Source organism: Ochlerotatus camptorhynchus, unplaced genomic scaffold (genome assembly GCF_037179485.1).
Source record: "Ochlerotatus camptorhynchus isolate MF236.1 unplaced genomic scaffold, CSIRO-AGI_Acam_v1.1 ptg000150l, whole genome shotgun sequence".
In the NCBI taxonomy this organism is placed as follows: Eukaryota; Metazoa; Arthropoda; class Insecta; order Diptera; family Culicidae; genus Ochlerotatus; species Ochlerotatus camptorhynchus.
The window spans coordinates 3,984,842-4,008,155 of NW_027040640.1; the positions used below are offsets into that span (position 1 = coordinate 3,984,842).

Sequence of the window (23,314 nt, forward strand, 5' to 3'; positions counted from 1 at the left end):
CAGAGCTCAGAGGGCCTCCCCTAGCTCAGTTGTTGAAGGCGCAGCTACAAAGCAAAACCATGCTGGTGGTGGCTGGGTTCGATTCCCGTTCTGGTCTAGGAATTTTTCGGGCTGGAAAATTTCTCGACTTCCCTGAGCATAGAGTATGACTGTATTTGACACAATTATCCAGCATTTTACGAGGGCTTATGGCTGCCACAATCTGGCTGAGTTTTTGGTAGGGAACATATGGGTTGTGTCGTTTGACGTGTAAACGTTCAAATTCGATTGTTCACACGTCAATCGACACAAGCCAAACTTCAAATCTTATGTTCCCTATCAGAAACTCAGCCAGATTGTGGCGGCCATTAGCGATCGTAAAATACTGGCTACTAATGCAAGAATGGTACACGTATCGAAGGCTCTCAATTAATGACTGTGGTAGTGCATCTAGAATACTAAGTTGAGAGCACGCAATAAGCTAATATATGGTGCCCCAGAAAGTATAAGCATACTTTCAACTCGCCGTCATTTCTACCCCGAAGAAGTTCATGAGCTGTTCATCGATGTGTGTTGTTGTTTACTTATTGCGTAACTGCACACCAATCTTGGGTCATCTTTTTTATCACTGTGCCGCAAGTGCCGGTCATAGAGCAAGCTGCGATTGTTTGTAAAGTACCCATCCCGGCAACCCGGTATTTCTGACACCTTGAATGTTATGGTTTGAAATCGCAAGGATAAATCGGATTGAAGATGACGCGGGAGGTGGCGGGTGTTGGTGTGTTATGCTCATAGGATGATAAAAGTCCTGTGTTTTAGGGTTTTACAATGCCCTCAAAGGCAGACCAGAAACCTAGCCTATCGTGCTGTAAAAACAACGGCCTATCATCGGCAGGAAAGAGATGGAACCGGTGTGGAACATTGTTGCAGACCGACTTTAGAGGATGATGAATAAACTTCTGAAGGGGGCTCCCTTAGCTCAGTCGGTAAAGGCGCAGCTACAAAGCAAGACCATGCTGGAGGTGGCTGGGTTCGATTCCCGGTCCGGTCAAGGAATTTTTCGGGTTGGAAAATTTCTCGACTTCCCAAAAAACGATTCCTGCGTGTGCGTGCAACCTTTCCCCACATCCAACATCCCAGTGATTTCTCGTGGAAGCGCAGAGGATTTCTCGGTTTCCTTCACAGCGAGTACCACGTCAACACATTCCTTCCCATTCCCTAGTTGACCTGCATTCGGACACGGTCGGCGCTGGTATTGCTAAATATTAGATCTCCAGTTCTTACACATTGAGGATGAATGTTAGTCCCAAACATCATCTGTTGGTTCTCTGTGTAATTGCAGCTGATCTGGTAATAACAGAGCAGCAACCGTGGGCGGTCAATCTGATTTTTCTTTTTTTTTTTTTAAGTGTATACAGATCAACACTGTTTTAAGGGGGAAGCAGTGATGTCTAATAAACGCCGAATAATCAAAAATGTTATCGAATAAGCTCTGTTACAATATAAGTCAAATAAAAGCTTCTCGACATACCTTTTACAACACCAAGTAGTTCAATGTGTGTTGTGGTTGAATAAATTCTCCAGATTTATGTGAACAAAGCCTGAACAGAAGTTATTATTAAAATAATACAACTACGTAATAATATACGTCAAGAAGCCGTTTATTCAATAGACGATAATTTGTTGGGAACATATATAAATATTTAATAGCATGAGCTTTTATGCCTAACGTCCATATGACAAACGTATTTATGTCCAATGGGGTATACTCTCGAGATGCTAGTAAATTAGGCGAAATGGATCAGAGCTTAATGTATGATTATGGATAATTCTTTAATAAATTTGGTGAACATTTAAATTCATACGTTTTTACAGAAGCACACGTTTACAAAACATAAATTGTGGGAGTTCTTAGAGGCTTGAGGCCAAAATATCGTTATGTTTCGCTAATTTTGAGGTTTAATACTGCATACCCCTAGTGAAAAATACAATTCAAGTATAGGTAATTTTCCGAACATGATCTACATACTTCATATGACATACATAACTCTCGCGTAACATTTTAAATATCTGTTTTTGTAATCAAATTTTGTAATACTCCTTTCGCGTGAATCGGAGCTCGCCTTTGCAAACCAACAATATCATCGGAGGGGTGGGAAAATTCTCCTCTTCCCGATAGTGATCTGGGTTTACGTGGGCGTACTTCGGTTTGCGTAAAAAGGGCCTCATAAGATTTGTTAACAAAAGCCGATAGGCCCTTTCCAAATGTTACTCGAGAATTAATGTTTTTTTCTGTTGCGGACAACCTTTTCAGTTTACCCCCATCGCATTTGGCTGTGTACGTCTCTGCGCCTACATCGAAAACAAGGTGTGAATCAAAATTCCTTTCCTCCCTCTGTCAACCTCTACACCCCAAGCCTCGGGGCAGCTAAAGAAGGTTAAACAAATCTTAATCTTTATTTTATTTCCAACACCCGGGAATCATTTTTCAATTTCTCTAATGAATTAAAACTGGATTCGAAGAGAGCCGAAGAGAATACCGGGGCATGCACCCCCCGTGTCGCCCGCGTTGCAGCAGTGGAATACCGAAAGGCGCAAAGAGCGAGAATGCGCGAAGCTAAAAACCAATAAACGACCGGTGATCGCACACCCGGCTGTGCCGACCGCGTCTTCTCCATGATGGCCAATAACCTCTTCTCCGCGAAGAGGTGCCTTCCTTTCACTACCCAGTCCAGTCCCATCGCATCATTCGATTTGAATTCGAGTCAAGAAGCCCATAAGCTACGACGCGTCGCGTCGGTTCGAAGTCATTCCCATTCCTTCGATGGACGCGATTGACATGATAAAGTCACGCACCGCCTTCCACCTCCGACCGACGTCGTCGTCGTCGTTGTTGGCGTTGTTGTTGGTATATCTAGTGTAGAGCCAGCTGGCAGTGTACCACCCACCCACCAAGTGGTGGGGTTGGTGGTCGCAAATGTTTGCGCTTACTTTCGCCTCATCTCGTCCACGAGATATACATAGGAGATGTTTAGCCAATCTATTCGGTTCGGCTTTAGATGAGAAGAGGGGTCATGTTGGATGCTGGTGGTAACTGCTCTGGGTCTTTGATTTGATTCCGTTTCTGTGCTGAAAGGAATTAGTCCGGTTTTCATGACCCGATGCGGAGTGTTAGGAGAGATAGGTGTTTAAATAAGTGGATTTGGATTGGACCTCGATCAGTAAAGTTGGAGGCTTACATTTAGTTCTGGTAAACAACGACTTGAATGTTCGATATCAGTTGGAGATTCACTTGAACTCCATTACCATAAAAACTGTTATCTTGTCTAGTTTTCTGTTATTTTGCGGGTTGGAACTTTCATAAAAAAACTGTTTAACAGCTTTTCAGTTGCCATGTTGTACCGCAACCTCGCTAATTGCATTCAAGAGTAGCGAGATTTTCCCAATATTGTCCAATATACAACTTCCGATCAATCTTCGTAAACATTTTCCCAAAAATAATCATCTCTAAATATTCTATAAACAACACACACTCAGCTATAATTTATGCATGGTTTCATCTTCGATTCTCCATCCTAAAAAAAAAAATCCATCCATTTCGTCAAGCTCGGTTTTCATGGCACCTTTCATAAGACTTCACGTTTTGCCTCTCAGCCCAGCCGGGGCCCATAGCGAAAGGCGTTAATTAATCCACCTATTCAATCAAACAGATATTTTCCGCTAGCCTAACATGTAATTTTAGCGCTTGTTAATGAGATGCGATGATACACGTACCTCTATGTAGGATCGTGTACACCGTGCCCCCCCCCCCCCTCGACCGCTCTTCAGCCACTACTGGTTAACAACACCCAATACAATGGGTGCAAACAGTAATGAAGAGGTGTTTTCGGGAGTGTGTTTCGTCTCTCATTTTCGCTCGGTAGCCCGCTGCTCATCGTCTTTCACAGAAATTTACCATCTCAAAACGCCCCTATTTCCATCATCATCCCCGGCACAAAAGCTGGAGGAATGACCGCGTGGAAAGTTTGAGCGTGGGGCTACGGGATCATCACTGGTGTGTTGTGGTACCTCCGGTGCAGTGTACACGTGAGATCATTGTTGGTATAAAGTGTGGAATGATTGGGATGCTTCAAGGTGGGGAAAATTTCCGAGTTCCACATTACGCTTAGTTTGTTTTTGGGGAGTGAGAAAATTATTTGATTAGCGCTTGCTTGAAATTAATCTGTTCGTTAGGAAATTGCAGTTCGCTAAATTGGTCTTGTGCGTGCGAATTTTAGGGGAGATTTAGGCTGAGTACACTTTAGACTACAGAACACCAAAAATTAAGTCTGACATAAAAAATAGCAATGTCCCAGAGTCTGGAATTTTGAATGTCTTATGGTTTCACAAACTTGTTTGAGTACAAGATATTGGAAATTTATGAATGTTTTGTCTCAGACATTTGATTTATTTTAAGTTAGAAGTTAAAGAGTTCGGTATTTAGATTTTCAGAGTCACAGAGTCTTGATGATATGAGATATTAAAATCTCTTCTAATCATGATAATTCACAAAGTTTCCAAAGTCTCGAAATCTTGAAAACTTTCTTGGATCTTGATTTTCTTTCTGGTTCTAGGATCTTGATAACTCTTTTCGGTACTTTTCTCTAGTCTCGATACTTTCTTTAGTATTCCATCAATATTGTTTTCATTCTCTCTAGGAATTGTCTACAAACTCTTTGGATTTCCCTTAGAATTCTCCTAAAGATTGTATTGGAATTTTCCTTAGCGTTATGCAAATATTCTCCTAAAACTTCAATGGAATTGAGTCTTGAATTCAGTGTTGGCAAAATCGTCATTCAAATGATATTTTTTCCGCTCTCATACGCTCTCAATATCGCGCGTGATATTGGAACAAAAAATCATGCTTGATATTGATTTTACAAGCTCTTTTGATATTGCGAGACTATTAACATTCACCATTCACGACTATTCACAACGATGGCAGACACGAAGTGACTGCTGCCTGCCGTTATGAAAGTTTCGGTTGCGTTCGGGTGTAAAGCAAAAATCATAAAACTCAATCTCACCCAGCTTGTTGAGATTTGCAGCTGGTGAGTTTTGTTAGCTTGATATTCCGAGCTGCGACATCGCAGCTTGCAAAATCAACCTGTTTGCTTGTTGATTTTGGTCTACGAAAATCATGCGTGATCTTGGGCATTGATGAGACTTGATTTTTTGATATTTTCCCAACACTGCTTGAATTATAAGTATGCAATTGATTTCTGCTCAGGAATTCTTCAAAGTGAACCTCGGAATTCTTATGGAATTCTTCTTTTAAGTTTCATTGAAATGCTTTTAGGAATCGCGCTAACATACTGCACGGAATTCCATTGAAACGCTCTTTTTTAATTCTTTTAGAACACTTGAATTATAGTACCATAGAATACTCATGAGAAACACTATTTTTAATTGCTTTGGAATACTGCTTAACATTCTTCTGGAACTAACCTCGACATTTCCAGAATTATCCTGGAATTCTACGCAAAAATATCTTGCAATTTTCCTTTGCACATACTTGAATTTCATTCAATTCATTTGTATTTGAATTAACCTCATATTTACCTTTGAATTCTAGTCCAAATTTTCTTGGAGTTCTTTTCAGAATTCTTTTGAAATTCTCCATAAATTGCACCCCAAATTTTGCTCATAGTTCCTATTCAATTTGTCTAACCATTCCCTGAATGTTTTTCCAAATTTCTAAAATTCGAACTCCCGTGATATTTCTCTACATAATTTATTTATAATGCTCCTAGAATTCTCTTCAGGATTGTGTTGGGATTCTCTTCAGAACTACCTTGGAATTCCCTTCAGTATTAATATAATGCTCTCTTCGCAGATTCCTATGAATTATACTTTGATTTCAATAGGAATCATGAGGTTTTTAGAGCTTGAAAGCAATCCTTATATTTTTGTTGAGGTTCTTCTTATTTACATTTGGATACTTCTCAGAATTCCTTTAGATTCAATAGAAATCTCTAAATAACAGGCTTGCTTAAAACTCCTCAAACTCACTGGAGGTTTTAAGGCACTCTCGTCCTGCGAGTTTAGCCGGCCCTCACCTCGAGTGAGTGGCGGCAGGAATATGGAAGAAGTAAACGAAAACTGCTCGAGAGAGAGAGGAAGAGTGAACTTCAGCGAGAGGATGATTTGACGTGAGGTGCACTTTTCGAGACTCCGGGTGACTTTTTTGTTCGACGCAAGAAGCTCAGAGTTCACCCAGAGTGAGAGTAAGAGCGTGTGATAGAAATGAAAATGAACCTGAATGGCAGCAAACCTCCTCATTCTCATTTTATCCCCCTTCGCTCACAAGCTCTGAAGCTCAGTGGAATGATTTGGCAGTAGGTATTCTACTCCTCAGAAAAAATATTACACTAGGCTCATTTCAAACTCGCGAGCGAGGTTCCATCACGCCTGCTAAATAAGCATATAGATATAGAGCATTCTTTAGATATTCTCATCGAAATATTGTTGATAAAATCATAAATGAAGGAGTTTTCTTCAAGTCCAAGAAACTTGAAAATGTTCACATCCCTCAGGGCCCGAGGAAAACAACCCGCGATACCCGTTTAGAGATAGCTTGGCTAGCCGAGATTTCGACTATTTGAATTTAATTTATGTGTTTTTAAAACAGATAGATCTGAGAATTTAGTAGTATGTGTCATCTTGTGTTCCCCCAAGTTGTTAGCTGCCCATTGGTGTATCCCCATGTTTGTCTTTTTCATCAGTATGTCGCTTAGTTTGAGATCAAGAGCACATTGATCTCCAAACCTTGTGTTCTCAATCCCTACCCTGCCATCCATTTGTTACAATTTGTTATCCCTAACATTGAGATAGCCGCGAGTAATCGACCTCCGGTTTATTAACGTTAGTTTTAAGTAATTTTGTTATGCAAACAATGAATATCGGCTCCGCAAAGCTACAGCAAATGAGCCTGGAAAAATAAACGCATTATTAAAATTCCTTTGGAATTTTCATCAACATTATCGAATAAGTTTTTCAAAGTGATTGTATCCGGAAAATCTAGTAGTTGAGAAGATTATTATTTTCCAAAGAGAGGACGAAGTAAATTTTTTCCCGGTTCATCATCGAAATACACGGACTTCTCCTGGTGATTTAGAATTTCTGGCTTTTTCCCGATTTCCCGCCCAGATAACCAGAAGTCGTATAACAATGTTCAGACAGTATCGTAAATTTCTACAGTTTAATAGCATTATGTTTAAGTTAAATCGTATAGAATGCACATTTGTGTTGCTTCAGTGGTATAACTGGTATAGTCGGACATCGATCTGTCAATATTAAATTTTCGTGATTCGACACTGAGCAATGGTTTCTTTCGTAAATTTCTTGTAATTCAAAGCCAATCCATGTAACCCAACAATTCTATCAGCTATGGGGACTTTTCCTATACACAACTATCGTGGTGGCTTACTTGAACGAGTTTTCATTCTAAAAAAATTCGTGGAAAAGTCAGTGTTTAAGTTTGTGACATTGGCCCTTAATAAAGAAAAGCAGATATTTGGGTGCATGTTCAGTACACGCTGTTTGAAAACTACCCAAGTTTAGATAAAATTCCACCCTGATCGGTCAAAACTGAACCTATCAAAAAAATGGTAAACTATGCTGGGAGTGAGAGGTTAACAATTGAACAACGTCGGTTGGGTCCATACCAATGTTGTCCATTTGTCAACTTGTCACTCCCAACATAGTTTACCCATTTTTGAGTACGTTCAGTTGTGACCGATCTGAAAGGATTATACCTGAGCAGTTTTGAAATAACGTATTAGTATTGACGTTGAGGGCGGCTCTGTAACTCTTTACTCCTGTGACAACAATTCATCGGTCAATCTGTGCTTGAAATCTATAGCGGATTTTGTCTTATCTCTTCACTCCACCATGGTACCAGCGAGCCGCCGTCTCTTCATGCAGTATCTTGCATGGGATGCATAAGGCCCGTGATGTTGCCTACTGTCAAACGTAAAGGATTGATGTGGGGTTGCCAGAATTCTAGATTTTTCACTGGAGTGAAAGGTTAAGGAAATGTCTAACATGTTTCACGCACAGACTGACGTTCGCTTTTCACCATACATAAATTTGTGTCATAACAGACAGCTCAATCAAACGTACTTTTCGTCGAGCAACGGACTTTTCGTCGAGCAACGGACTTTTCAGTCTCGGAGCACTTAATATTACATGACATGTTTGTATACGTCTCATCTTTTAAGTCAAAGATGGATTCCGTCATGTGTAAAATTAGTTATTTCTAAGTGTGTAGGATTAAAGAGTTACAGAGTGACCGAAAAGGCGAATTGTCAAGGTAATGCGGCCATTCTTGTTTAGACTAGCTTTACGGCACCGGGGGCTATTTGAAGGATTTATTAACGCGTGTCTTCAAGTCGGTCAGAAGTCAATCAAGGGCGTTGTAAACCAGTCATATTGTAGATAACCAGTCAGTAGATCTTTGTGTTGGGATTTGAGCAGAAACATTCAATTGTACGCAATTGAGAAACATAGAGAGGGTTGAAACCTTGAGTGTTTCAGGTATCGATAAGCGCTCGATTTCATTTGTCCTTTTTGCAAAATTCTTGCGAATGGAAAGATGCAAGGTCAGCTCAAAACACAATATCCAGAGATTTATTTCTGTTTTACGTTTTAATTCCAAGAAGAAGAAATTCCACCATAGCTACTTAATGAAAAAAAATGTGGATACATCGGTTATCTAAGTTTATCATAGAGAAAAAAAATTGGAAAAAAAAAATACCCACGCAAATTTAAAGAAATAAACAAGTATTCGCTTGGAGTTTCTCCAGTTTTGGTCATAATTACAAAAAAGCAATACGTATCGCTTTCAAAACTGAATTGTAAACAGTTAACACATGGCATCTTAAAATTACATTTTTTAGGGGGCAAAAAAATTCTACTTTTTCATGCAAACGTTAATTTATGTTATGCTGTGTAAAGCAAGATGATGCATTTGTTGAAGCTAGCTTTATAATTATTCACTGATTTTAATAGAATTGACTACCCCCTTGATCTCCTTTCTCCAACTGTAAATGGTATAATCAGTTTGACAGATCGATGTCCTACTATACCACTTGAAATCACTGAAATGGGGCCTATTTTTGATGATCGAGTTCCATATATGTTATGTGTCGATAGTCTGGTTGATATTGTCATACAGTTGACATGTCAACTGCTAAGCGCTCAATTTACAGTGTACTAGTCACCTTTCGTTTCACTAGTGGCGCTATTGTCGAAGAAAATCGTGTCTTGGGGATAACAGAAGAGTGGACCATATTGTTAATTTAAAATATTTGATAGAAGGGTTGGAGACAAGGTTTTTCATCGGTTTTCTGCATTTAAAATAACATGCAGCTACTTTTTTTACCATATATAACTATCTATATTAAACCGGTTAAAATGTGCTGGGGCACCCGGGAAAAAGCGGTAATTTAATTTCTTAAATTCAGTGGCCACCCTGATATTCCGGACAATGCACGAATGATCTTGAATGTGGTAAAGATACTATAATAAAAAAAAATATTCGGACGACTGAAAATCTTGAAGGGGAACGCAGCAATTTAGATAGAAGTTGCTTTGCAACAATCCATCAAGGCCCCTACCTGTGCACACGACTGTATTAATCTACACCCAGTGGGATCGAGTCAAGACGTAATTAGTATGCAGAAATGGCGACCGCCGACGAAGATTTTTTTTCTTTTCTAAATCTGCTTTTATTCGATGATAGCTTTTCTCTCTCATCCCCACCTTCCTGGGGTGATAGACTTATACAGCTAATCACTTGAAATGCTGATTGAGTTTTTAAGACTTTCCGAGCAGCCACACACTTTGATGGTTAGTCCATCATAAAAAGAAATATATATGTAAATTTCCCATCACGTCATTAATTATCTTGATTCGGTCAATATTAAACACTAGATTCAGTTTAATATGCTCCATCACGATCCGATAAATTCGATAGAAAACCGTTCCCACCCGTCGAGAAAAATGAACAATTTCAGCTTCCTTCATCTTGGTATGCAAAAAAGGATCCCCATCCTCTTCCTAGCTCTCTCGCGAAATGGCTTCGATTTTTTTTCCCTTATCACACTCACATCTTTCTCCACGGCTTCCTTCCAGGGAGGTAAGCCAACATAACGTGCAATTTTTTTTTGCTCTTATCCTCACGTCACTTTCTTGCAATGTACAATTTTCACATGCAAATCACAATACCCGCGATTAATTACTCAGACACCCCCGCAGCACACGGTTCGTTGCCATGGGATGCAATTTGCAAATATCCACAGACTTCTTGGACCGCCGACGAGCCGCACTTTAAATCACGCGCACTCTACTAACGACACACAGGCGGCTGGGCACTGCCAGAACGTAATTTAGCCTTTGACAGAAGTAATTAAAATACCCTAAAAAAGCGAACCCGAATCGGGCAAAAGACGTGCGATTGCGCAGTAAGAAGACGCGAAAGGACCGACGACCGATGGAATGATCCTCGTCTCTTCCGATGATGGTTTTTGCATACACTAAAATTTGCACACTCTCTAACGACGACGGACGAGCTCCACAGTCCGGGGGAACGAAAGAGCAAGCGAATATCCTGGCAAGGAAGGACAAAAAAAAACACGTTTGTATCCTTTTTTAAGTTTTTAGCGAAATTTTTGCGCGTGTCTGAGAGGCCCCTTCGTTTGCCCGGTGGAAGGTTTTTTTTCTATTACAATTTTTTTTTCGCTTTTTTGAGGGAAAAATATACATATTTGCACCCGCGTTGAGGGACGACGGTTCACCACCCCTTTCCCCGATTTAGGTTTTTTTGTTGTTGTTGCAGGGGGTGATTTTTTTCACCCTAGCCGGCAGAGCGGGTGCTTGGTCGAAGTCAACCGGCGAACAAGAAGTTGCTCTCGAAAGCACGTCCTTTTTCCTTTAGTGTTGCTGTAAATGCCGCTCGTCTTTCCTTATACTTAGTTACGTCACACACATGTGCGAGCATGTGTGGAAAAGGGATGCTCAAGTTGTCATTTCTATGTGCGAATCGTTAGTCACACGCATTCTTAGTTTAATAAACAAATACCTTAACCGACAGATAACCCAAACAGTAGAACTAATGGTTTGGATGATACCCCAAACTATTAATTTGTCAGTGTATATCGCTCTGACTCAAGTTCCTAGTAAAAACTCCCAGGGCACAGTGGTCCAAACGGTGAAAAACGTGGTGGAATTACTCCAAAACCTTTCTGTTTAGGTAAATAGTCTTCTTCTTTCCTTTATTTCACGTCGGTCTCTGTTCCGCAATCTAGTGCCAATCACCGACGGACATCGATTGCCATCCATTGACGACAATCGAATGTGCAGGAAGGCAGCTTCCACACCTGCGTAGGATATCGCACCCATTCACAACACACATGGGCCGGGACCAACGGCTTTACTTCCCTTCCGAAGGAAGACGTGACCAGAGATTTTTATGCCTCAGAAAAATCCCACCGACCTCGGTAGGTAAATAGTGTCTTTGGAGAATTTTCTAGACATGCAAAGCCCTATGTTTTGGCGATATCTGTTGTTTGATTAATCCCACTAAAAGTGAGACTCAAAATTAAGTTTTACGAAAAGTGGAGATAGAGGTTTGGTGTCTTCGCCCATGTAGGGGAAATGGATGTAATGTCGGCCTAAATGCCCCTAATTTGGGCCAAAATTCAGCAATCGACTAAATTTTCAATAGCGACCAAAAAATATCCATTAGTACCGTCCCAATGACGCGTTCATCTAGATAAAATTGATAAATAGCAGATTTTTAGTGAAGGGCCCAATCTTAGATCCATAGGCCAACATTAGAGCCATTTCCCCTACCTAAAATGAAAGCTTTTGGAGTAATTCCACGCGAACTCGTTTTTCACTGTTTGGACCACTGTGCATGGGAAAGGAAGGTTTAACAATGTACATACAGTGGGTCAGGAATGAAATCTAGCAGGAAAACAATAATAGCGTTTTTTGCATCCAATTGAGTTGACGTCTTCAGCAAAGTTTCTTGACTTAGTGAGGACTAGAAACTAGCAAAAGTTAAACAAATTAAAGGGTAGGGGAAATGTAGGTAATGTCGGCCTATGTGTCCCTAATTTGGGCCCATACATAAATTCAGCAATCGACTAAATTTTCAATAGCAACCAAAATATCCATTAGTAACGTCCCAATAACGCGTTTATCTAGATAAAATTGATAAATAGCAGATTTTTAGCGATGGGCCCAATCTTAGATCCATAGGACAACATTAGAGACATTTCCCCTATTTCGATGATTTGAACCGATTGTAAATTCAGCTCCCAATGGGTTGAACTGACATTCCTGAGTTGAACTGACATAAAAATCTATTGCCGTAGACGCTAGACGCTGTTAGTTGTTGCAAAATTTAAGCTGCTAATGAGTATGTGCGTCTCTTAATAGATGTTACACCTAATTGTGTCTGACAAAATCTAACCTTCGAGTAGATTGGTGCATCTGCTCGATCCAACTGTGTCCAACAAAAATCAATCCCTTGAGCGCATTGGAGTGCCTTTGAGTAAATGCAAGAATGGTAAAAGGTTAAGGGTTTTGAAAAGACAAGTCATTGATCAACTCAGTTCAATTCAATTGGCTTGAAGAGTTGAGCCTGGTGTAACGTTTTTCAATTCGAGTCAGTTGAATGGCATGGTTTACACGTTTAATTCACGTTCAAGTCAGTTAAATTGAAATTGACTTGCCTTGTCTAAAACCAGCTGTAAGAGAAGATGTTGATTTTTTCTGAATACTTCTAGTTATTGGTCCTTATTGTGTTCTTAACAGCTTGATTAGCGCAGAGAACTAACTAAATGAGAATTTAGGATAATGGATTTTTTTTTGATTGCTTGAAGTAGCACTTTATGATTCAATAATGATTGAAATATGCGTAGACAAGCATTGCCTTTATAAGCAGGCTTTATTGAGTATTCTAGGTCTTCATTGGAAACCTGATTGGCTCGTAACATTAGCTTCTCAGTGAAGTTTTAGTATTGTAATGTTGCTGCTATTGCAATTTAGATGGAATTAACTTACAGTATTTTGAAGATGAATGCGCTATTTTTATGATTTCCCACTGGAGGAATCCCTCCGTGAATTAACTTTTTATTAAGCGTATTATCCTGTTGGTTAGCTGGATTTTAAAATGTGCTCAAGTTCTTGAGCACATTTTATAATTCAGCTAGGCAGCAGGACAAATATAATGGGATTAAAAACAAGTGTTTCATATGTAAAATGCAAAGAGTGACCAGTGAACCGGGAAAACCGGAAAAAAGCTAGGAATTTGAAGTCACCGGGAAATACCGAAAGATGACAAATCAGGAAAAATATACCTCGTCCTCTCTTCAAAAACCATAAGATTTGAAGACCCTTGAACCAGACTAGATTTTAAGGATACAGTCAATTTGAAGAACTATCAAGAGAATTTCAGATTTTTTTCCCAAAACAAATTTGAGCAGATTTTTGAATGAATTCTATAGATAACACCAAGGTATTTCAGAAAATATTTTCTAGGGCGCTTAAGAAAAATCTTCATTAGAGTTTTTACTAGAACTCTCAAGAGGGAAGAGGATTCCAGGATTCGTGAAAAATACCAAGAGAAGCTAATTTTTAAGGTACAATTTCAAAATAATTCTGCGAAGATTATAAGAAAATTCCGAGGATAATATCAAGCGTATTTCGAATGGAATTTCTGGAGAATTTCAATGAGAATTCCATGCAATTTACAGTTGAATTTAGAGAAGAACTCCAAGATAATTCTGAGCAAAATTTGAAGTCAATTCTCGGTGGGAGAATTTCCCACCGATGGTGTTGGCAGGCCTCAAATAATTGAAAGTGTAATCTAAAAAAATGTCTTAGTTTAAGAATTATAATTTTATTCCATGGATCTCATTGTTTAAATAAAATGTGTATGCTCAATGTGTCAATTCGACCAAATGCCCTTTGAATAATTTACATGCCACTTAGATAAATTTCAATAAATTCTGGGACGTTTAATAACATTTCGAATTTCGAACTTCAAAAAATTATCTAATTATGGTAACCTAAGAAATTTCCAAAATTCTGTTTTTTTTTTTAATTCAGTGACCATCATGGCCGTAAGGCTCCGCTATTGATTTAGCAAATACTGATTCACCGGAATTTGCTCACAGATGGATTGCCAATCCCAACTACCGTTCATTCTTTGGTTCTTTGTGCATATTTTACTGGATCTGCGAACTACGAATACTCGGCTCATGCTCAGAATTCGAATCAATTTGCTATCTTCGACAACGTGATACACCTCCTTTCCTCTCTTTAGGCAAGCGAGTGCATCATAGTTATCGTGATCGAAAATAATATTGTTAATAATTTCATCAGCACTCCAAACGCTATGTCATATGACTTCCGTAGAGCTGACCATCACAGTATTATCCTTGTGCTGTCTAACCTAGATTGGGAACATATTCTAGATCCTGTAGACGTCCACATTGCTGCACAAACCTTTTCTCACATCTTGGTATATGTCATTGACTAAGAGATGAACTAGCCTATGGCTAAAAATCTCTTAAATAAAGATCAAAAAAATATATATGTCATTGACAGGCACGTTTCCAAAAAGATCATCCATATCGGCTCTCGCGTCCCATAAATGACGACAGATCTTCGCTCGTTGAAAATAACTAAGAAGGCTGCTCTCAGAAGATTTACTAAATTCCGCACACTGCCGCTGAAATGCTACTATGTCAGACTCAACCACGAGTATAAGCGGTTAAGTCGTCTCTGTTTTCAACGCTATCAAATGAGGATTTAACGGCGGCTAAAATTGCACCCGATATCCTTCTGGAACCCTAAATGAGCAACGTAGGGAAGTCGGCTTGCCCTCTTCCATGATTTTTAATGGTAAAACTGCTGGCAATCAACAAGACATTTGCAACCTGTTCTCAGCCAAATTTGCTAGTGTGTTTGAAGACGAGCAACCCTCCGCTTATCTCATTACTTCCGCGGCCAGTAATGTTCCTTTGGTCAACCAAACGGTTAGCGTTGTCGACGCCACTACAGATACGATTTCTAGAGCAGCATCTAAACTTAAGACTTCAGCTAAGGCTGGACCCGTTGGTGTTCCGTGTTCTTAAAAAGAACGTCACTTGTCTTTAAGATCAACTGCGCTGCATATTCCAGCTCTCTCTCTTTCCAGCGGCATCTTTGCGTCTTGCTGGAAGACTGCGGATATGAAATGTCAGGACTCATTTTGAACAGTCATTAGAATTAGATCTCCTCCAATTGTCATAGTATCCTTCTCAGAACAATCTTTAAATTGCAGCTATTCTCTCAGTTTTATTGGAATTCTCCCCAAACTGTTTTGGAGTTCTATACAGCTTTCCACGGTCGGTAATGGCGCCATGCACGGGTTTTTTAAAATTCGTTCACTGTGTTTTTTGACATTAACTGGTTGTCACAAATCGTTCCACTTTCCTCTGTTCTTATGAGAGGTAAAGGGAGGAGGGATTAGTGGGCGTGGAAAGCTGGATAGTCATATCTCCTTTTAAGTTCTTCCCAGCACATCTGACATAAAAAGTGGAACGGAAACAAACATATTAATAGCGAATTCGTTTATTATCGGGGTTGGAACCAGTTCCAACCCAGTGCGAAACCGAACTTTTTGTCAGTGCGAACCTCAACCTGAGCTGGGTTTTAAAAACAAACGATCGAACTGACGTTTGTCAGAAAACAAGCAGGCCCAATCTTGATACCCGATGCAGGTTGGAACTGAATAATAAACGAATTCGCTATAAGTGAAATTAGGAGCACAGAGACCCAAACATATGGCACTCGACGTACGTATAATTTAGCTAAATTTAGCATCTTATATAATTTCAAATACGATGCTCGTATATGTAAGTCACAGAGCACTGAAATTTACATGAGACTTTCGTAGTTAGTAAGTCCAGCATGGTCTTGCTTTGTAATAATAAAACGCACGTTTTAGCGCTTTAAGGGTAAAATTCTCCCATTGCCGATAGTGTTTGTGTGGTTTGCGTAGGCGAGCTTTGATTTGCTCGAAAAGGACATTACAAGTTTTGTTTAAAAAGCTGATAGGTCGTTTTCTATTGTTGATCAAAATTCCTTTTCATTTTCCGTACATTTTGCCATGCTAACTTTAATATTCTACTGTAAATCCAAATCGCAATCAAATGTATTCGCTAAACACAAATAAAAAAAAATAGTGGGGAACAAGGGGTTGTAAACCGCCATACAAAATTTACCACCCTTAGTTAATGTTCATGTAATTTAAATAAACCAACTGCATTCGTTTCAAAACACCCAGTTAACTCACAAATGAACAAACAAAAATCAATTTAACCTAAACTCACCTAATAACTCCCAACCTACATCTAATCATCTTCATTAACTTTGCGTCTTCCTATAATCATGCCTTCCATTTCTCGCCTGAACAAAAAATATCCCATTTCCAACTGATTAAGCTGTCTAACTATACGCACGCTGTTTAAATTTAAATCCACGTAGGTACTTGGCTGAAAAAAGCAGCAAATTATCATCGAACGATTATGAACTTTAATTGGCACTCAAAAGGGGAACCAGGCTGACCAAAAAAAAAAAATGAGCTACCTTCAACCACCTTACCAAGAAGTACACGTGAATGGACGTCTTTAAACTTTTGGGATAGAAAGCGCACAGCGAAATAAATCGGAATTCGTCGTGGTTATCAGTACATTTGCGCTTGGGGTTCTTCTCTCACGATGAGGTTATTTTTAAATTAGTTAATTAACATTCGAACACATACCTACCTATATCTATCCACACACACACACACACAAACACAGACACGCTATCCAAAATGAGTTGCCCGTTTTTGGTCATGGAATCACGCGGTGAGAATGAGCCATCTTTGTGTGGTCAATTAAAGATGATGAGTCTTCTACCAACTACCATACCTACTTTAGTAACGAGAAAGATAGACCAGCGAGAAAGAAACGGTGAAGTAAATACACACACAGCACAACAAGGCGCATTCCCCTCTGCCGAGGAAGGCATTTGAAAAATTTGCACCCTTTTTGCTTCGATTTTAGCTCAGGCAACATTCAAAACGAATCCAATTACGCCACTCCGATCCCTGCGAGTGCGAGCTAAAACAACGCGGCTTCCGCCGATCAAATATCTAATAAAAAATAAAACGAAGCAAAGCAATGCAGCAGCAGCAGCAGCAGCAGCACCAAGACCAAGTTGACAAATGTCCTTTTGTCTTGGTGAGAACAAAAGAAACGGGATACATCATCCTTGAATTCGCGTCACCCTCTTTCGGCAGTCGCGAAGAACACTGGTTGATTTTCTACCAATTTCCCGTTTGGCGTTTGTGCGAGATCGCTGCGAGAGGAGAAGGCGAGAGCGCGTCTTTTGCACAAGTTTGCATATTCATGCTTTATCCTATAGCTACCTCTATGTTTGGCAAGGATTAAAAATGAAATGAAAAATATATCCTCCTTGCTGGCGGGTGCGATTCTGATATGGGAGGTATATAGTAAATCATAGGGGAAGGGAAGGGGAGAACAAGTGAATGTCCTTATGGGCACACACATGTGAAACTTTGTGTACGGCGGTGTATGTTAATGTTGGAAGTAGGGACGTTCCGATTTTGTAAAAACGTTGCAATCAAAATATCGATTTAAAAACATAAATCAAGATTCCATGTCTAGGAAAATTGTCAAGCTTCAAGAGTGACGTTTTTAAAAGAACTTTGATGCAAAATGGGATAATTCCAAAGGTATTCTGAAAATAACTTGCTTCTCTAACGTTCCAACAATGTTTATGATATTCATGGAGCTTCCATGAAATTCTTGGAATTTTCCAAAATTCATCGAAATTTCTTGGGTAATTCACATTGAGTTATGTAACTGCTTGCAACTTTTTTTTTTCAATAACGAGATTTGAAATAATCACATTTTAAAAATCATGTAAATTGTATATGACCGTGGAAAAATTCCTTCGTTTCAGAATAATGATAATTTTTCTTAGACTACGATCTAGAACAGTTGTCAAGCTTCCAGATTTTTCTCAGGTCCAAGATATCCTAATAAATTTATATGTTTAATCTTTCACATCTCGAAATTCACTCTAATAACCAATTCGCGATCTGAATCTAAATTCAAATTAATAGGGGAAATGGATGTAATGTCGGCCTAAATGCCCCTAATTTGGGCCCATACATAAATTCAGCAATCGACTAAATTTTCAATAGCAATTAAAAATATCCCAATGACGCGTTCATCTAGATAAAATTGATAAATAGCAGATTTTTAGCGATGGGCCCAATCTTAGATCCATATGTCAACATTTGAGCCATTTTTTAGATTTTTGCAAAACAAATTTATGTGATCATTCAACCATTTCTTTTATTTTAAAGATACTTGAAAAACGATCATGGTGGGTTGTGAGTTTATGTTATTTATCAAAGCAGGTCGTAATCAACAAAAGATTAAAACCATATCTTGGCGGTTTTTTGTAATTTATAAATGGCATCAATCATCAATTTTCGGCCTTTAAACGTCACCCCCATTTTGAAAACACTCATATTGTGGTATATTTAACACTTTTTCACAGTCGTCATCTTGGATTCCAAAATGGCGCCAATTATCTATTTACAGCATCTACACGTCGTCCTCGTTCCAAAACTTTTCATATTGTGGGATATTTGACATGCTTTCACTAGCTGCAAGCAGGCTAGGTTCTCTCCTCAGTGTGAGTGAAGGGAAAAGTGTTTCTGCTACGTGCACCGCATCTAACAAAATGGTGCGCACACCGTAGGTCGGCTTACTCTATACCAGACGTTCAAGCGCACCGATTTTTCGTGAGTGCGAGAGTGAATTCAACTGACTTGAACGGGAATTGGACGTGTAAACCATGCCATTGAACTGACTTGATCAACTCACTTGAATTGAAGAAAGTTGAACCAGACTCAACTTTTCAAGCCAATTGAATTCAACTGAGTTGATCATTTGACTTGCCTAGTCTATACCCAGCTTTACGCAGACGAGAAATCCCGAAGTTTTGCACTTGACTACAGTCGGATTTTTTACCAGAGCAAGAGCACGCTCGTTGAAGCGATTGCGTTGCGCTTAGCTGGGTTTATACAGGACAAGTCAATTGATCAAGTCAGTTGAATTCAACTGATTTGAACGGGAATTAAACGTGTAAACCATGCCATTGAACTGACTTGATCAACTCACTTGAATTGAAAAAAGTTGAACTAGGCTCAACTTTTCAAGCCAATTAAATTCAACTGAGTTGATCATTTGACTTGCCTAGTCTAAACCCAGCTTTAATCCTTACCTGGCGCATCTTGGCATCTTGGATTCAAAAATGGCGTCAACCACCCATTTTTGGCCTCTGCACGTCGTCTCCGTTCCGATAAAATCCTTATTGTGGAGTATTTGGTAATTTTACAGCCTTTAAAGCTTACACTGGAAGTTCATGTGCACACTAGTGCCACGTACTGAGAAAGTTCTGAACGAATGTGGTCTCCATCCCAAAGGACATGGCCAACTGAACAACTTGGCAGAAAACAGTAACCTTCTATATGGCAAGGATCCCGAGATACAGCTTATACAGGAAGTTAATGTGCACATTAGTGCCACGTAGTGAGATAGTTTTGAACTAATACAAACCATCCGCAAGGACTTGGTCACAACTTTGCTCAAGACAGTAACCTTCTATATGGCTAGGATCTCGAGATACAGCTTATACATGAAATTCAAGTGCACACTGGCGCCGCTTATTGAGCAAATTCTAAACTACTGAACACCAACCAGGACAATTATACAATTTAGTTGAGAAAATTTGATGAAAAGATTTTATTATTAGGGTATTTTGTCTCCTTTACTCTAGTGGTTATGTACCATATTCGCTCGCAACGGTTCATATTACAAACATATAAAGTAATAGTGATTTTCTGTCTGTAAAGCTCAAAATTGCCTGTGCACACTCATCTGTTCATATCTCATAAACTGTATTTGAAACCACTTTCTTTTCAGAAGACTTCTATTAGATAGGTTTTCCAATATCATCATCATCTTCTTCTTCTTCTTCTCCTCCTTCTTCGCATTTCACGCTTATTGCTTATTGCATATTAGCTTATTGCGTGCTCTCTACTTAGTGTTCTTGAGAGCTTTCGATGCCGGTACCATTTTTGCATCAGTATAATTGTGTGGCAAGTTCAATCATACTCTATGCCAGGGAAGTCGACAAATTTTCCAACCCGAAAAATTCCTAAACCGGACCGGTATTCGAACCCAGCCATCTCCAGCATGGTCTTGCTTTGTACCTACGACTTTACCGACTGAGCTAAAATCTAAAAAAAACAACAAAATCCGCGGTATATGAAAAGGGCCTTTGTTGATGATTTGGATATCTTCCAATAATCAGTCTCTTTACTATAGATTCAATAAAAAGAATCTATTTTTAATAAATGAATCAAGTTCGACATTAAAATCCCTTCAAAATGGTGGGGCAAGAACAAACACAATTTGTTTGAACCTCTTAACGAAAGCGTTGAGTACTTGGCACTGACGGAGCCTGCAGGTAGTAACGGGTGCTCAATAAAAAATGAGAATGATTTCAGTGTCGTCCAGCGCTCTTGTGAGAGCATCGCGACTAAGTTGTGTCGTACGGCTGACCAGGGCCCCTTCTCCAATATTCATTGACGTTTTTTTGAAGAATAAACATAATGTTTTTAATAAAAAATACTGAATGCGTTGAAATTTTTTTTACTAGAAATATGATTGAAAAAATTATCATTTTTTATTGAACACCCGTTAGACGAAATTCGCGTATCTGTCAATTAAAATTATAACGGAATTAAAAGAAAATAAACCAACACACTCAAAGCTCTTCATAATTTGTTTAGTTGCGTAGTATCCCTTTCAAAGATATAATTTCGAAAAACTAAAAAATTCAGGGTTGTAGACCAGAGAGTGCATGACTACTTTAGACCACAACAAGAAAGGCTTTTTCTTATAATATCAATTAGCATGTTGGTAAAGTTGGGTTGAAATCGGTGACATTGACCACAACTTTGTACACGCTTGTGCTGGAATGACCCATAAGGGGTTTTCGCATAATTCAATACAAAACCACATCAAATTATTATTTTTCCGTTAAGATATACAGTACTGCTCATAAGTATGAGAGTGGACACAGTTGATTCTAGATACAGTACCGAACATAAATATATAACGCTGCGATTTGTTTTCCCTACAAAAAAGTTCAACGAGCCATACATTTTTCGGAAGTCATACATATGCCATACATACGAGCAAAAAGTTTGATTTTCTCACAGCAATTCCCATATAAATTTCAAATGGTTTGTGTTAGTTTCTAACTAAATGAGTTTTAATTTTTGGAGGATGCTTAGGACCAAATCGGTGTGCTTAATTCGCTTCGATTCAACATTCTTGACTAACCATATGCAGCATCGGTTATCTTCGTATAGTGTGACAGGATCTGTTGATGTCTTGGTGTTGAGGTCTTCTAGAACTTCGGCTAACCACACTGCTTCGGAAACAGCTGCACTTATTCTGCTTCGCTTGTTGGCTGTTTGCGGCTGGCCCAGGCGCTGAACCATACACCTTAAACAGGAAACCCGTTACTGACTTGCGGTCTTCTATATCAGTTGCCCAGTCCGCATCTACGAATCCGACAAGTGGTCTGCTAACTTCATTGCTCTTGAAGCGTAGACCCATGGCGCTTGTTTCCTTCAGGTATCTGCATATCCGCTTCAGTGTTTGCCAGCGATTCTCCATTGGTGTTTGCTGAAACCTATATGGGACGGTTTCAGCAAACACCAATGGAGAACTGACTGGGTAGCACAAGTCTGGTCGAACACATAGCATTTGATACATCAAACTACCCAGTAGCTCCCGATATGGCTTGGTGGTATGGCTATGGTGGTATGGTATGGTGGTTTTGGTGGAATTTCAGTCCAGAACTCCCCCATAATCTTGATGGCAGCATCAGTACACCTTGCTTCAAGTCGTAGTTGGGTGCTTCAGTGCTTCAATTGTTCTAAGGATTCTTCCAACTATTAATAGATCATCCACGTAAAGCTCCAGGTAGATTTCATCATCTTTACGTGAAGAGACATAGAGGCAGTAATCATGTCTGGATCAACGAAATCCCAGTTTCAGTTGAAACGTTCGTTCCATCACCGTGGGGCTTGTTTCAAACCGTACAGTGACCTTTTTAGTTTGCATAGGGTAGAGCACTACTTCGTCGTAATCGCCCATTTTCGTTCTATCGATCAGAAAAGATCAATAATATCAATGATTTCACCGTGCACAAATCAATAATAGGTTTGTTCCGCTGCGTTAGTTCATTAGCTACAACATAAATCCTATTAGAGCGCATTGTATGAATATTTACGCTCATTTTTCTCAAAACAAAGGAAGCGCTCGTAGCGAATTCCATTTTTCTACGTTTATCCGTACGACGGAGAAAATCTAATGGCGTTTCAATGCGTTAGGACGGAATTGACACTCGTAGCACGAATTTAGAATCAGGAAGCAGTATGGGAAATGTTGGCTTCGGCAATACCTTAACCTATTATCGTCAGGGGGTAAACAAAGTCCTAGAGCACTCAAATTTGGCCAATAAATGCTCTGAAACACAATGTATCCACATGCCAAAATTGAGCTCCCAAGGACGTTGTTTACCCCCTGACGATAATAGGTTAAGGTATTGCCGAAGCCAAAATTTCCCCTATTACATTTTAAACAATATCTCAACAATTTGTGACTCTTTATCAAATCCAACGGTACGTATGGAAAGGTGAATTAATTTAGAAGTTATCTTTGACAGAAGCGCGGGTTGTGCATAGTAGGACGGAAATTAGATCAAAAACCGTACGCTGCCAGATTTCGCTTTCCCGCCTTCTGGTACCTCCATATAGAGATCTTCTTTTAGTTCCCCGTGTAGGAAAGCTGTCTTGACGTCCATCTGGTGGACACGAAAACTACTTTGGACAGCAACAGCGAGCACCACGCAAACTGTTGATAGTCTTGCCACTGCTGCGAATGTATTTTCAAAATCGATTCCAGGGCGTTGAAGGAAGCCCTTCACTACCAATCGCGCCTTGTGTCGAATTTGTCGTCCAGTCTCGTCCTCTTTGAGCTGGAACATCCACTTCGTTCTGAGTGGCTTCACCGTTATCAACTTCCATTGTTGAGCTCTTCGTTTACCGCCTGGTACCACAGGTCGCAGTCATCAC

The 23,314-nt window shown here is 39.5% G+C and overlaps 2 protein-coding genes across 6 annotated transcripts in view; one reads left to right on the top strand and one right to left on the bottom strand.

Moving 5' to 3' along the window:
- The window catches only part of LOC135701176 (zinc finger protein 84-like), a 271,564-nt gene that overhangs the window by 89,735 nt on the left and 158,515 nt on the right, over nucleotides 1-23,314 (top strand). The gene's annotated exons all lie outside the window — the stretch shown is intronic.
- The window catches only part of LOC135701164 (uncharacterized), a 65,120-nt gene that overhangs the window by 13,824 nt on the left and 27,982 nt on the right, over nucleotides 1-23,314 (bottom strand). The window contains exon 1 of one of the 5 annotated variants that reach the window (XM_065221904.1): nucleotides 10,131-10,157. The exons of the other annotated variants lie outside the window; for them this stretch is intronic. The gene's annotated coding sequence lies outside the window, so the exon portion shown is untranslated. Of the gene's footprint in view, nucleotides 1-10,130; nucleotides 10,158-23,314 lie in introns of those variants that run through there. 5 annotated transcript variants of the gene reach the window in all.